Here is an 11,474-nt window from a genome sequence, read left to right on the forward strand (position 1 = left end):
TCAGTGGCAAAGAGGACCATACGGTTATCTCCAGGCCCAGAATCTTAGGCCAAGAATGTTACACCAGCAAACGTTTGCTTGTACTCTACTGAAAGCACAATGTCACGGAGAGAATGTGGGATTGCCGGGCCTGCATTTTTCTTCAATTGCACTTGGGTGACTGCCCTTTTCATGCTCTTCACACTTGGCAGTTTTGCTGCCGTGGCTTGACTGAGTCCAATAGATTTTTCTGAGACGAGGTAACTTGGGGCATCACGACTGTCTTTTGCTGCACAACGAATATTTTCCATAACCTTTGCTGCTTCGACATGACCAGCATCTCCAGCATGATTGTACTTACCTCTGGATTGTACAATGGCTGCCATAGCAGTTGTTACTCGTGCAGGACATTTCTTATTAAAATGCTCACATTTCCAATAAGTAGTTGGAGACAGTGGGAATCCAAACCCGATCAAGGCAAGACGGTCAGTGCCCACTGCCTGTCCTGATTTTTGAATTCTTGGACTCGGATCCTGGATCACGAATCACTCGGATCCTGGATCACGGATCACTCGGATCCTGGATCACGGATCACTCGGATCCTGGATCACGCGAACCGTGCTTTTGCTTACAAGGCCCGGCTGAACTTACTTCCTTTGAAATCCAAACCAAGCCATGGTCGCCCTTATAAACCTGCCATATGTCGCGCGTGTGGGACAGCAGAAGAGACTCTCCCTCATATATTGAACCACTGCCCTACCGTGATGCCTGTTGTCACGGAACGACACAATTCAGTATTGTGGGAGATCGTGAGGCATGTACCTGCCGAATGGCAACCCCTGCTTTCTATAGATAGTACGGTTCCCCAACACGTGGAAGCGGGCGGTGCTGATCTGCGCCCTGACATTGTCCTGCAACGCCCTGACGGTGTCACGGTTGTATGTGACGTCACTTGCCCGTTCGACTACGGCGCGGATTCCCTTCGAAAAGCCGCCGACAGGAAACACGACAAGTATGGCGAGTTATGTGTAAACATATTGGAAGACAGGAAGCGCCCTTGCAGAGATGCCTTGTCACTTCCGTTCGTCGTAGGCTCCCTCGGGAGCTATGCTCCATTGAGCTCTCGAGCTCTGACGGCCTTGGGTGTTCCTGATCGTGGGGTAGCAGAGGTGGTTAGAAAAGTGGCCTCCCTCTCAATCGAAGGTTTCATCCGTGTCTGGAAAGCTTGGAACGCCGGGCTCACTCGTGGAGGGGCTACGTCATAGAAAAGACGATTCCATCGATCAAAAGCTCAATTCCCCAACAACAGAAGCTCTGCAGTAAGCATCCGAGCGCGCAAGAAAGCAAACCTCAAAACCTGCCAGCAATTGTGTGACGTCATAGTATGTTTAATCCATTGTTTCATTATCAATTTATATGTAAACAATTGTCCTTTCATCAGCAAGCTGCAGCTCGATGAAGAATGCAATCATCATCAATAAAAAAAATATATATATAGTAATAGATGAATAAAGTATATATTGCATATCGTGAATGGACTTATATCATCTCGAGCTCTATCAATTACGTAATTTCATTAACAACACTGGGTCTGTATTTTCATCTTTCAATATTTTAGATTATCACACACTAACTTCTGATATGCTGCTCTTGCCCGCTCGGATCAACCTCACGTTGCTTTTAATACAACGATAAACATGATTTCCCGATCAACTCGATTCAACCTCTAAAGTTTCATCTCACTATTCTATATTTTTCCTGGTAACGTAACCTAGTCATATCTACGCTTCGATCGCTAGTCCCCCCGACCCAGCTGGGCGAACCTGCTCCAACGTCTGGCCAGTGCACATCTGTGCTCGTTGGTTCAACGTCAACACTTTTCCGGTAGGTAAAGCATACAATACATTCCCACTTATCATCTTTTTTTTACACCAATTAATTGAGCCTTTGCTCCAGATTTTTATATAATTTTCGTCTCCCACGAGTATTTAAATTATCCTTGTTGCTAAGCTTCTCTTCCCTGTGGGAGACTCCAAAGTTTATCCGCTCTGCCTAAGGGCAGACCGGGTATAGGAGTCAAACGTACCTGCGTTGCAGTCACGTGATGGAGACGTGGGCGCTGCCCGGCTTTAAAACTTCTGCCGGTACCAGTCGCCGACGACACGACGGGCTGCCCGTCGTGAGCTGACCTTTTTGCGTTTACGGAAAGTTAAGCCCGTCTCTCTGGCCCGTTCCGCCATTCTAAATTTTGCGGACGAGTCGCACAAAAATTTCGATCCACACTTTCCTTCCACAGGTACCTAGACTCCCCAGCCTGGCCCCCGCGACCTAAGATGGTGGACTTCCCTTCCGGGTGCATCGCCACCCCATAATCACGTCGCTCCCCGCTTCCGCGGGGCGTGGCAGGCCGGTTCTTTAAAGTCTTTGACCTGGCTGTGTTTATTGTGTTCTTCTCGCGTGTCAATTATTTTGTACTCGTGCGTTGTTGACCAAAATAAAACAGTTCATCATCATCGACTGATCGAACTCTCGCAAGATGTCGCACTCAAGCGTAGAGAAGATTACAATCAGGCAAAAATATGCTCCACACTCTGGATGCTCATCCAAACCACGTCTTGGAAGAACGTCGACCGGAATTCTTGCAGAAAATCAACAACTTCTACGATTATAAAGCAATCGGATCCCAAATTAGATCCAGAACCACTCGGATTAGCGATGAAGAACCCTCCAAAAGCTTTTTCAAAGCAGAGGAATAAAATTGTAAAAGTAGCTCTATTACTGAGATACACGACACAATTCTCACTAAGAAAGAAACATACTCAAAGAAGTACACAGCTTCTACCACTCTCTATGGGGTATAGAAGACGACATAAACTCTCAAGAACAAAACAATTACTTGAACATTCTTGGAGAGGCCAAAATTGAGGAAGACACAGCTGAACAAACGGAACAGCTGATCAGTCTAAAAGAAGTAAAACCGCCATCGATTCTCTCAACAAAGACTCTGCACCTGGATCCGATGGTTTCGGCGCATTATTCTACCAAAAATGCTGGCACTTCCTGAAACACGACATTTTGGAAATGCTTACAAATTGCTACCTGAGGAAAAAAATGACTCCCTCAGTGAGAAAAGCAAAAGTGAAGTTAATCTTTAAAAAAGGTGAAAAAGAAAAGCTCAAAAACTGGAGACCGATCTCTCTACTCAACACAGATTACAAGATCTTGAGTAAAATCCTCTCCAACAGACTCACACCCATGATCACCCAAACCTGATCTAGCCCAAAAAGCTCAGCAGCTCTTTCCTGAAGCTGCGATCTTGAACAACATCAAGATCCTGGGCATCTGGCTAGGAACAAACAAAACAGAACTTGACAAAATGAACTGGCAGACCGCCATAAAAAAAACACAGACGATCGCCAACATCCACAAACCAAGAAGACTCTCCCTCTATGGAAAGATCTCCATCATCAACACGCTCATGGTACCCGTCGCTCTGCATCTGAGTAGAGTACTGATGCCAACGAAACAACACATCAAAGAACTCAACAAAACAACAAAATCCTCTTCGGCTTTCTCTGGCATCCTTCACCATTCGAACAACTTCAGAGAAGCAAAACACTTCCTCCTGTCAAAGATGGAGGCATCAACACAGTAAACATACAATCAAAATTCCAAACAAGTCACATCGACAGAATCTGGCACTTCTTCTCACTAGAAGATGCCACCGAAATCTGGCACGAATGGGCCATGTTTAATTTGAGTTACAGAATGAGGCACATCAATCCTCTTTTGTTCTCCAACAGCATTCCGCATGCTCCAAATCCAAACGAAATGTATACGGACATCTTCAAGTCCTTTTGCAAACTCAAAGGCTTAAAACATGATTGGGATAATACTTCCTATAAAAACATCTACCTCAATCTCAAAACGCAAAATGAAAAGAAGATCAACACGATTAACCAACACGGGAAAAAGATTCCTTGGAACGAAATTCTTCTAAGAAATAAAGAAATCAAATTCCTCCTTCCACCTTACCTATCCTCCACGTCCTTTCGGATCGCTCATGGAGGATACAAATGGGGAGAATTTAATAGATCAATACAATCCGATAGAATAAAAAACTGCAAATTCTGCAGAAAACCTGAAGACAATGTGGCCCACGTCCTAACCAAATGCTCCTTTGAGCTAGGAATATGGGAGCGCCTGAAACAACAATATTTTGACCAAACCAACGAAGACATGGAAATAACAAAGGACGTGATCCTCTACAATCAATTCCCTGACGGACAAAAGAACAACCCGATACTCTTAACCATGATGAATGTCGCCAAACACACCATCATCCAAAAGAAGATATCTCTGGATATAGGTGACACATACATACAGGACACAAAATGGTCCACCATACAAGCCCTGTGGGTGATCATGACAAAAACAAAAGACATAACACAAAAGCATAACATTCCTTTGTCATCTGACATTTCTACTCCTTCTCAACCTCCTCCTACGGTCAGAAGAAAGAAGAACCAGTCGAGATCCTCTCTTCAACTGCCCTCTCAGTCGTCCTCGGTGGTAGGGATGACTGATTGCAGCGGTGGATCTCACTAGCACAGTACGGTCGTAGAACATCTTTGAAGAAACTTAGACAGCCAAGGGCGTAAAAACCCACCTTTAACCCGTCCCTCTCACTCATCTGCAACGGCCTGATGCCGGAAAAGTGGATGCAGCGGGAGATCTTTAACCGCCCCTTTTCGTTGTCCCACTCGCCCTGGGATGACAGGATTGCAGCGGCCCATTCCAAGATGACTCTGGGGTCAGCGAAAGCTACCCTCCCTCTGGCTGCTCCTCTCTGGCATCTCCGCCAAATGAGATGTCGGACTGCAGTGGCCCGTTTCCCACACGCAGGTGCCCTTCTTCAAGCGGGCAACAAGAAGAAACACACACACAAACAAACTCAAATAAAATTAAAATTAATTATCTACCAAAACGCGCTAGTTCTTGAGCTTGACCCGCCATCTCTTAGACTGCTCCAAGATCAGCAAGAGAAAAGATGAGACAAGTGGATCAGCTTGAGGCAGTCAATAACCAAACATTTACATCCACAGATTGCCATCTACCGCGGTGGGTCCCTTCGGTCGTAGGAAGTCCCTCGCCTCCCTGGTAGGTATCTTACATGTAAGTATGGTGTGCCTGCTGAGTGTTTGGGTGTGTGGACGGCTCCCGGAGCGGACGCACTAATGACGAGACAGGAAACAAATCCATTTCATATGGAAAATTGTAAACCTGCAAGATGTAGTGGTATCCATCTTGAACTCTGAGCGTTGCGCGAAAAAAAAAAGAAAAAAAAATACTCCTTATGATGACGTTACTTTGTATATCAAAAGCGTTGAAAAAACGTGAGAGTTATAGATATCTCAATTTTGAAAATAGCAATCTAGGTATTTGTTAAAATGTCTTGCTCACATCAACCAAAGCGGTACCTGATTACATGTTTATCTTTTTCACAATACTCTAATAAAGCTTAACGTTTTCACGATATTTCTGGAATCAAAAGTAGTTTTGACAAATTTAAAGAATACAAAAAAAAACTTTCGCTTTGTGATACAGATCTACTTCAAAATGAATACGTACAGAACATCGGAACCAAATGCCAATTCATGTTTTTACGATATTTGTTTCAGATATTATTGCATCGAGATAATGTATTTAGTTACCACTAAATAGCAAGATATCATGGTCTGATGTTGGTGAACTGCGCAGACAGAGGGTTGAACTGCCGTTTCTTGATTTTGATATTTTTTTCTTCGCAGAGGCATAGTGAGCTCAATTGATGGATTTCAGGACACAGTCAAACAAAGCGAATATCATCTATTTATTGTTTATAACACTTTTGAGGTTCGGAAAGTTCTTCGTCGTATGAGCTGTTCTTCCGGACTATATGTTTGGGCATGATGTCATCAGCCACTCGACAGTCTCGTCATCCAGGGCCTTCAGTCCAAGCGTTCCATGTGGTGGTTGATGGATTGGGCAGTCATGGACGACATGATCTACTGTTTGGTCTGTGGCGCCACACTCGCATCCCGGTGAGGGAGCCAGACCCCATCTGCACATGTCTGAACGAAAGCGACCGACGCCGGTTCGTAGGCGGTTAAGCCGGACCCACGCAAGTCTTGCGAGGGACATTCCCGGAGGGTGGGGATCGACGTCGGGTAGGAAATCACGGAGTCGGGAGGTGTTCTGATTTAATTGTTCTGATGATGCCTAGGCTACACATAGCGATCTACATACATTATACACAGTGCGATCTGGAGGCCTGACTGAAGGCTGATGTAATTTTGATTTTGAAATCTAAACTAATTTTACTTTATATCCCTTTAAAATGGTACCTTAGAGAATGAATCTTAAATCGTTGCAAAACTACTAATTTTACGTTAAAAAATGACAAATTTCCTGCAATTACCAGTGTTGCCAGATGCTGTTTGGATTTCCAGCACAAGTGCCCAAATCTAGTCAGTTATTTGAATGGTAACAATAACACAAAAGTAACTCAAAATCACACAAAACATGTAAAAAGACTATATTTATTACCTAATACTCAAACTATTAACTTGTGCTAAACATTTAGGCTACTAACAGATCGACTTTTATTCAAATTTTAAGCTTCATCTTGTCATAGGCTGTGTATAAAAATGTGTCTACACATGTCGACAAAAATATTGTTTTTTTTTATACTTTTTCAAATTACAAAATAATTTAAGATAAATGTGCGGTAACAAATCTGAATTTGAGCTGCGATTTCTTATTTACTATCACGTAAGATTTTGAGATATGATAAAAATATTGTCGTTGTTCCAAAAGTTACATAATTGACGTTTCATTTACCACCTGTAAAATTTAGGATTTGAGCTATTTTAGTCGTATTTTGTGGAAATTGAGTTATCACCAAAAATATGTTGCCCGCTGTAATGGTTGGTAGGCACTTTAACGTAATACACTGTCCGAATTCCATGACGCAATCATGTGTGACGTACATGACATCACTGGTATTTCAGTTACAATTTTCCTTATTAACTCCATTGATTGCAGTCATTAAGATTCTTCTTGCACTCAGTTCAGTTGCAGAAGAAAAAATAGTATTAGCAGAAGGTGGGAATCGAACCCACGCAATCGAAACTACTACTCCTTTGTCCTAACCCATTCGGCCACGCAGGTTGTGGGGATGCATTCAGTTAAAATTTTTTGTAAATTTCTTTGTAATTTTTCGTTAAAGACGACCAGATTATCACGTGTTGAGTCCCATGACTGAAGTCAGCTGATTTGCGTGTACGTTTTTCGCAGAGTGTACTACGTTACGTGCCTACGGTAATGGTTAATGTCTGTCCCGGGAAAATTAGATCAAAAAAACGACTTAATTTTGCTGTAGCATACTGCATAAAAATAATGGATTAGACAAATGTAAAAAAAGTTTAATTTGCATTTTCTAAAAGTCGTATTTTGCACTTAAGTAGTTCTTTCACTCAAGTCTTCAGTAATTAATAAACTTCAGTTTGAGGTCTATAGACAATAAGAGCAAGATATTAGTATTACATGATCCAACATGGAGTGTTTAAACTTCGGTTTGTGCACTTGAGAAAGGTACTTTAATGATAACTTTCCATTGAACATAATTTACGACATAATGTAATGGTTTTCATCCAGTGATCCGTGCAAGATTGTCAGATGTTCCTCCAGTGGCGGCTCGTCCATAGAAACTGCAAAACTGCAGCACCCCCTGCACATTTCAGTATTTTTTTTTTAATAATTTCACGTTTTTTCTCATGTTCTCTATAGATCCTACCGACTGGAAGTTTCATAATTTCTGGATTTTAAAAAGTATTATGATTTTTTAAGTTCTGTATTTGGCAGCTCTGAACTGCAAGCAATGCAGTTGCGATCTTATAAAAGAAAAACAAAGAGAAATTATGACGTCATATTTTGGCTGAGGTTGCTTTAAATCCTACAATTTCGAACTGCAAATTTTGCAGTTGCTGGTCACGTGGTCAAGCTAGCTACTGTTGCAAATACTTCATTGTTTTCAAGCACGATATTAAGTGGCTGCGACTGATGTTGTTACATGGTTAGACTAATGTGCTTTGCTTTCTGCACAAAAAAATAAAGCTTAGAGACTAGGTTATCACTATTGTTGTTAAATTAAATTTTGTTAAGGTTCATTGTTAACTTACGATAATAAGTTAAGGCCAAAGGTCACATGCTAAAACAACCTATTTGAACTTGTTGAACATCAGGAAATTAAGTGCTCAAATAGCCTCAGAATTCATGAAATACCACTAAAATAAGGTAAAATTTTATGGGGGTCATGCCCCCAGACCCCCCTTGCTTGGCATCGCACCTTTGGCGCTCACTCTTTCACGTATACCTCCGGTTGCAGCACCCCCTGCTATAAATACCACGAGCCGCCACTGTGTTCCTCAATACCGTCTTGACTCTTCAGTAATGCGTCATTGTCATTACGTGGTGTTATATCACTCAATGATAATGATATGCAGATAAGAAGCTACTTACTGTAAGATAAATACCATACAAGTCTAGAATCTAGATACTTGCTAGTTCAAATTTGCCTACTCATTCTTGTGTTAGCTTTACATTGACTGTGGACTCCTGAAGGTGTTGCGTAAAAGAAAAGAGTAAAAAAGTAAAAAAACATTGACCCAGCAAAATAAATATTCGCAAACGACCTGTGGAAAACGTGTGTCGCTATTCCCGGCCAATTAAAACTCCATTGTTCTATTGCTAACCCTGGTCATTGCGCCTGCATCAGTTGATATGGAAATTTTTTAAACATAAAATAACAAACTATTGCAGTATTTTGGCTTGTGTATTTTTGATGGTGATGTGATTTGCAGACACGTGTTGCAAACAGGGGCTCCAAGAAGGGGGAAAGTCGGGCAACTTTCCCCCTAGCATAACATTGTAAAGGAAAAACAAGTAGTTTTTCATTTTTTCACGTTTAAGGGGGGCCATTTTTGCCACTAAAATAATAGTGTACCAACTTAAAAAATAAACAAATTTTTGAATGAAATAGGCAGTTCCAAGTATTTTTCGATCATGGTAAATGCTACTTCAGATGTTTCTCATCAAGAACAAATTATTCTTGTATAAAGGTAGGCTATGTTAAACTGCTTTAAAACGTAAAATTTGATGCTGTCAAGTCCACTGATTTCTGCATCATTAAAGGGTTTCTTTAGTTTTAAAACCTGGTGCTGCTGCGTTTGGCTAAGTGTGTAGCTTACTATTTTTGCTTGACCAACTGAACCTTGACTTCAAAAACTGCGTTGGCCAGGCATATTCATCCAACATGTCTGGAAAGGTTAGAAATGTTCAAACAAGATTCAATTTAAGAGAAGTAAACTCTTTTTGCCTATTGTCTGCTTATGGATGTCATTGCTTAAATCTGGTTGGAGTTCATAGTGTTGTTCAGATGTCATATCATTTTTAGAGTAATAGATCGACTGTAGGCTAAGCTTGTGCCATTTTTAATTGTAACTCGGCCAGAAAGGAAATTCTAAAGAAAGCTGTCTCATCCAAGCAGCCTACTTGAGCGATTTCAAATCTATGCTTCTTTGCATTTTGTGGTTTGCAGTTCTAAACAATATTCACTCGACTCACCTATTCATACAGCGATAAAGAACTGTTCAATGGATAGCTAGATATTCTATGGATAGATGTCTGCCCGATAGCTCAGTTCGTTAGCAAGTGTGACTTCGTGAACAAAGAAGCTTCAAGATCAAGCGGCGCTATTTCAACTCTCCGAGTGTGCGCTTGAGCAACGCATTTCTGTGGACTGCTCTCAATTCAGCGGCACAAGGCTGTGCCAAAAATGAGGTAAAAATTTATTTTTTGAGGTAGGATCTTTTAACTTTCCTAAAAAACATAAATGTAAAAAAAAAATGAAAAAAATGACGTCACACGGTCGCGCTGGGCGTTTTTATGGTAACCGATAGCCATTTTTACTAAACTCGCCATAGTTTAATAACCGCTTAAAGGCAAACTAAATGAAATTTTTAAACGGGAATTAAGCATTAAAAAGCGTAAACTGAACATTTAAGAATACATTTCAAAAAAAAATTACCGAAAAAAATTTGTTTTCAATGGCGCTGGCAAGGCCCAAAGTCCAATGTTTCATTTATTTTCATTTTTTTTCAAAATGACCAAAAAGTGCAAACACAGCTTGAGAATACGTCACAAAAGACAGCAATAACAAAAGCCACGTTACAACATCTGATGTTTTAACATCAGATCTGAGGTTTTGAGCAAACTGTCTGATGTTTTGACGTTGAAATCTGATGTTTTGATGTACATACATACATAGCCTACAGTTAAATCGCCGTCAGTAACAACTGTTGCCTGATCAGCTGATTGCTCGTCTTTTGTTACGTAGACTGTACACAGTGTACAGTCGCACACTTTGCTGCTCAGGCCCATCCTGGTTTTGAAAGCTCTGACAAAAGCACGTGCGCAATGGTGGTCAGACCGCAATGGAGCAAAATTTTATTGAAAATCGTTTTATGGTAGCAAGTTAAACACAAAGAACGTGGAAAATCGCCAAGTCAGGTTTTTCCTTTAGCAACCCTTTAAGATAGAAAGTTAAAACACGCATTTAAATCTGCTGAAACATCATGTTTATATATGCTCTGAAAGTACTTTTCCCTGTAAAAAGTCTAGAAAAATAGTATTCAGCAAAAAACAAATTTTAGTCAGAAATTGCGTAAAAAGAACAGTTTAAAACAGTCCAATATAACATTTTTTTGAAAAACAAAACATTTTACTTTTCACGTCTTGCAGGCAATACTGTTTAGCGTATCAGACATTCTTACAGTTAAGATTGCGGGTTTTCGTAAGCATATAGCATAATCCAAAAACAGAATCAAGAGTAACTGAATCATGATCAGGAATGATCATGATTCAGAATGATCAGGAATGATCATGATCAGGAATGATCATGATCCAAAAATACATGCCAAAACTTTTAAGATAAGGACAGTCCAAAATAATTAAAAACTATTCGACATGCGAATTGCATAATTTGTCAGATTAACACTTAAATAATTTCACTTCAATTACCATGTAAAGAATACGCTCTTACATTCACTTTCTATTGAAACTGCTTAGCTAATCAAATGATTATTCAACCGCATACAAAGTAAATAGCTTGCAATTACAAGATTTTAGCACTGACAACAATGTTTATTCGTTTTAGGTCCATCAATAAAGAGTCTACATGAAGCAATACTTCGAAAATGTGTCTTTGGTATTTGTCACCTCAACTCCAGTTATAATCAACAACGGCAATGACTTTTTTAGTGACCTGCTCTGATGATGTCGCCAAACTTCCAAGCTTTTCTTTCACACCTTTGAAGTAAATCCTTGAAGGACCTATTAAACAGTAACGTCCAAGACCTATTATACAATGAGTTAAGGAACTTGAAGAATTAACT

The sequence above is a fragment of the Aplidium turbinatum genome, chromosome 1, assembly GCF_918807975.1.
Source record: "Aplidium turbinatum chromosome 1, kaAplTurb1.1, whole genome shotgun sequence".
In the NCBI taxonomy this organism is placed as follows: Eukaryota; Metazoa; Chordata; class Ascidiacea; order Aplousobranchia; family Polyclinidae; genus Aplidium; species Aplidium turbinatum.